The 5448-nt window shown below is 36.5% G+C and overlaps 1 long non-coding RNA gene across 1 annotated transcript in view; it reads left to right on the top strand.

Annotated features, from left to right (window-relative positions):
• The window catches only part of LOC121068440, a 44261-nt gene that overhangs the window by 23426 nt on the left and 15387 nt on the right, over positions 1 to 5448 (top strand). The window lies entirely within an intron of this gene.

The raw sequence follows: 5448 nt of genomic DNA, 5'->3' as shown, positions 1-5448 counted from the left end.
TGAAATTCTTTTGTTCACTACAACTCCTGAGTGATCTCAGAGTCACCATTTTGCAGTTCCACTGGTAAAGATTTAATTCATTATTTCTAGATGCAGAAGTGTGGCAATGGACACAACTAATCATATTTTGCCTGAATGTGTCATCTTTATTCAGCTTTTGTTATTATATCATGTTTACTCATTCCTATTTGCTATTTTACTAGTTTTCCTCATCTGAAAATGTTATTTTTTTTAATTCATGGCTGATTAGCTCTACCTTTAGCAAACTCAGCTGCTTGTGATCATTGCAGTTTAATCTGATAATTATCATTAACTCAACATCCTGTGAAAGATTAGTGTGCACATGAGCATACAGAAATTTGACGACATTTGCTGGACTTTTGGAGAGCAATATGTACAGGGTATTTATATATATAATTATATGTATTTATATATATATAATATTTATATATATATAATATATATGTATATTAGATGTTGTAACCCCAAACAGTACATGTTAAAACTGTAGTTTCCTCACTTCACTTTTTTTTTTTTTAACACTTTGTGATGAAAAGATTGTGAGGTTTTGAGATTCTGAGGTACATGCAGCAACATATTGTCAATATACTTTATGAAAAAAAATCCCGACCTTCCTAACTCTGATTGAAAGAGTTTATCTGTGCAATATTTTCTTTGAAATGGATAGAGCAGTATTATTAAGTTAACATACAGCGTGTTCCTTTTCATTATGAAACAAGCTGAAATGCATTTAGATTAGAACTCTGTTGTACTTTAGCTACTGGTAGTACAGGTAAAGCAAAATTTTTGGCTAGATGGATGCAGGCATGGGTTTAAGTGAGTAAGTAGGTGGAAAGACAGAACAAAAGACTTACAAAAAGTTATACCCAGCTCTTTGTTGATTCCATTGGCTGCCACAGGCAGTCTCACAAATGAATGCACACCTGAATGCTGGGAGAATGTTTGTATCAAGTGTATGAGAAGCAATAGGCTTCTCATGAAACCTTTGTCAAGACCCCCAGAGGTTCCTGCATATGCTACAGAACTGAGCTCAGTTCAACTCCTCATACACAATTTTTGGAAGATACTATTACCTTTTCCATAGCTCTTGCAGAAATAAATTTTCAATCAAGCAACAATTTGCTCAATACAGAGTTGTTATGAACAGCCCCAACTACAGTACTGGAAAAAAAGGTGTCTTTTAAATCTGCAAAGCTAGCTTGGCTTTTGAAAGGTTTATGTAGAAAAACTTTCTTATGTAATGACAGTGCAGAAAAAACTCCATAGATTTAAGATAAGAGTGCTGCCCACAAGGGCAGTTCCAGAAAGACAAGCATGGAGATAGCCATGACTTGCAGCATACTGACTGTACATTTAAGTGTTAATGATGAAATGTCAGCTGCATTGAGCTATTCATATGGTTTAAAGCATACCCGAGTATAATATAATAGCCATCTCTTTAGAACTCTTACCACAAATAGATAGAAATGAAGGAATAAATATTTCTGAAGATACAAGTCATGGCTACAGTCAGAAAAAGCATACAATATAAGACAGAAGCGAGAGGTGACCAGCTCATACAATGAGTATTTCAGTAAACTTTTACCATGCATAGGACTGCACATCCTTATATAGCCGCTGAATTTGACTCACAACTAGATGGGCGGATGTTTAAGCAACTCACAGTGAGGATAGTCATCAAAAAAACTTTCAGTGATTGCACTAAATCTCCATGAATCACACTGGGGAAAATGTGTTGACATAATTATATGTATACATACAGTTCACTTGCCAGATAATGCAGACTTTCTGAGAGAGCCATATGAGGCATGTGGTAACATTTACTAGAGATGAGGCAATTTAAATTCCTGGTCCTTTACTAATCATTCAACTCCACTTGAAAAATAAAAAGTAACAGCTACACTTGAACAGTAATGTTACATGCTGGGAAGTGCTTTATTGCAGCTTGTAAAATTACCTTTGAGAGAGCAGAGTCTAAATGCAGACAATAACAGAGCCATGGATTTAAAGCATACTTTTATTTTGGAAAGTAGCTCTAAAAATGGCATCTTGCGGAGGTTCTATGTTCGTTATGTCTCAACTACTCCAACTCAGTTTTGCTTAAGTGTCAAGTAAAAAGATGTTTTCTTTACAGTTCCAAGCTCTGTAAACTCACCCTTATAACTGCCTTGACAGCAAGACAACCTGTGTTGCTTGCTGCTAACATATCAGTGCCAGTTCCACTGACCCAGTGGGAAAGCTGAATTATATGTAAGTGTAAATAGGCACAGAAATTTATGAAGCATCTTTTGTTTTTAACTCTGTCACTGGCCTGTGTCCAAAATCAATCTGGAGCCTAGAGAAGAAAAGAAAGGAAGTGACAGAGAAGAGGCTGTCATCATCAGTCAGCACAAAGAAAAGTCATGAGAAGTGCTCAGTGAAAGATGACAAACTAGATGGGGGGGGGATAGTTAGAGAAACCAGGGATGAGGCAGGCCCACATCTGAGTATATGAATGTCAGGCTGAAGCTGCAGACAAAAGATTGTTGCTGGATGGGGAAAGAAATGCTGAAGACAACACAGCAAAATCACACAGGAAACAACAGAAGATGAGAGGCAAGAGTATCTGGGCTACTGATAAACAACCACCCTCAATGGCTGAATTAGACAGGACATTGCTTACCTCTGGAAGTCTGTTACATAGATAGGGAAGAGATGTCAGAATGTAGGGTGATAGACCTGGATGGTAATCCACAGTGTAAAAGAGGTGTTTGTGTGATCCCAAATAACTAGAATACTGATAGATTATAACAAATCATTCGGGTACTCCACAGCATTTCATTTATCCTCACTGTGACAGGACTACAGTAGATGGTTAAAAAAAAAAAAAAAAAAAAGGAAAATCAAACACTCTCATGGCTAATTCTAGGAGCATCCCAGAGGTAGCCTGGGACTAACAACAGATTGATAGTTAATCATTTAAGTTATCTAAAACTGGATAGCTCATCCAAGCCATTTAAACATGCCTCCATTTGACTACAAGCAAATCTAGCATTATTACCTGAAATGTGTATACCTACACTGGATAAGCATGCATAATATCTTACTTACTGTGTGTTATGCCCAAGTTGAAAATTCCAGTTCAAATCCCTGAATCAGCTTCCATTTAGATTCTTAGGCTGTTCCTACATGAATAATACACAAGGTGTCTGAACCTATTAGCTGACCTAAGGACAACTGGCACAGAACAGCCCATATCCATATAATTAAACTCTCAAATTCAAAACAGGATGGTCCATCCAAGTAGATTTTGGCATATGTTAACTTCCAGATCAGGCCTAGGAATTGTTTGGAAGAACGCTAATTAGCCCACTCCAAGTTCAAGTCAAGGACCATGCTAAAAATGCAACACTATAGACAACAGCATCCCAGTGTTCATTCCCGTTCCCTGACACTGTTTGTTTTATTAGCATAGATGTACTCTTCAAGTTTGAAAATCAGGCCATTGATTTTTCAAACCCCTGGCTTCTGAGACCCTGCGTCCTTTTCTCCTCTTACCTCTATCCTCACTTCCATTTTCCCCTATTCCTCTCCAGAGAAAAGTGTGGCATTACTCTCAGAGCAAGTTTGCACTTGGCTCCTCATACCATCAGAATAAGCCACCCTAAGGCTCATTTACTTTAAGTACAGCATGTCACGGCCAGCTGTTTTGGTTGCAAATTTGCTTGATTTCCCTGTCAATTGCAATCACCCTTGGACAACACCTAGTCTTCAGTATTGCCAGTATTCACCTGACACTTCATGAGTTGTCAAATGACTATTCAAGCACAAAAAAAACAAAGTCTCTGCAGAGTTTTAATTTAAGTGTTAGCAAGCAGCTTAAAATTAGCAGTAAATAATCCCTACCTGTAGCTAGGCAAAAGACAGGAAAAATTAACACTTTTCTGACTGGCAAGGCTCACAAATAAGTTTCCTAGTTCCCCTTCACAGACTTTCTAAACTTACTGAGATGTCTGTTAGCATTCCTAACAGAATGAAGTTGGAGATAACAGAGCAAGGCTGGAAGGACACCAGAAGCATTTTGCAAGGCCTTTTGGACAGTACTAAATATGAAGATGTGGTTTTCCTTTTTACAAGCTGTTTAAGAAGTCTTCTATATTAAGTTCCAATTTTCATCCACTGTCAGCCATAACAAACACATAAATAAATAAATACCACAATAAAGCAACAACAAAAATGGCACTACTAAAAAAAATCAGAAAAACAAAGCAAAACAACAACAAAAATCCAAAATGATATCGACCTATTCTCAACTCTTCAGACAATGGATATGTATGGGATGCAGGACCCTATGTACAATTTTACAAGTCATGTTGTTTGAAAATGCATTGTTTATATTTTCATTTCTCTTTTTTTAAACATAAAAAACCACCATTAAAGTTATAAGAAAATATTTCTGTATTTCTGATTTTCATAGGGTTTAATTTATAATCAAATTAATACTCAGAATAATTTTCAAGACAAGTGGCATAAAAAAGCAAGTGAAAATATGTTGTTCTGTTTTCCCTTTTTTCTATTTAAATCAAGTGAAAACTGAGTCCTGATAAACTGAACAACATCACTTAGCAGCATGCACAATGAGAAACTAAAAGCTTTTAATTATACTCTTACTCAGTAGGGGTGAAATTATAATTTAAAAGACTCAGGGCAGAAGCTGAATCGTTAGTTTTAACACAACAAAGCTACAATTAGACTAAATTAGTTAACAGCTTTTTCATTAGCCTTCAATAGAAATGTGCATGCAAACTGACTCCAGGTTATTCTTTGTAGCAAAGTATATATCTAGTTCAAAACTGTCATGTGTAATAATTTCAGCAATAGAAGTATGTAGAGCTGGCTGTATTCGGAAGTCAGGAATTCGTGTGTTCAAGCTATGACCCACTCACCAGGTCACAACAGAAATTAATTTATGTATTCTTAAAAACATCACACCCACAATGCCACTTTTCTTAGATTAGTAATAGAGAACCACTCACTTTCTCTCAAAGGTATACCATACATACTAAGCCAAAACATGTAATATTTCCATTTTTTTAGTGTTCATTTCATTTTGTATTTACCACCCAAAATGGGACCTTCTTAAATAAGAAAAATATCAGCAGGAACAAACAAAATGCCTATGGGAATGAACACCAAGTGTGATCCCCCACTGCAGCAATACATAGCAAAATTCCCATTCTTGGCCGATGTAGATGTTCTTTCTAATCTAAAGATAGTACACCTGCCAAACAAAGGTAACACAATCTCGTGACTACTATAGCACTCTTGAGACACCCTGGAGAAGAAAGTCTTGGCCTCAATGAAGTCAGAAGCAAAGCTCCCTTTATTTGACTGTGGTCAGGGCTATAACCTCAGTAAAAGAGGAATAAATGTTAGGTCCTGTGATAT

This window comes from Cygnus olor, chromosome 3 (genome assembly GCF_009769625.2).
Source record: "Cygnus olor isolate bCygOlo1 chromosome 3, bCygOlo1.pri.v2, whole genome shotgun sequence".
Lineage (NCBI taxonomy): Eukaryota > Metazoa > Chordata > Aves > Anseriformes > Anatidae > Cygnus > Cygnus olor.
The sequence above is the reverse complement of the archived record's forward strand: the minus strand, read 5'-3'. Positions and strand labels throughout refer to the sequence as shown.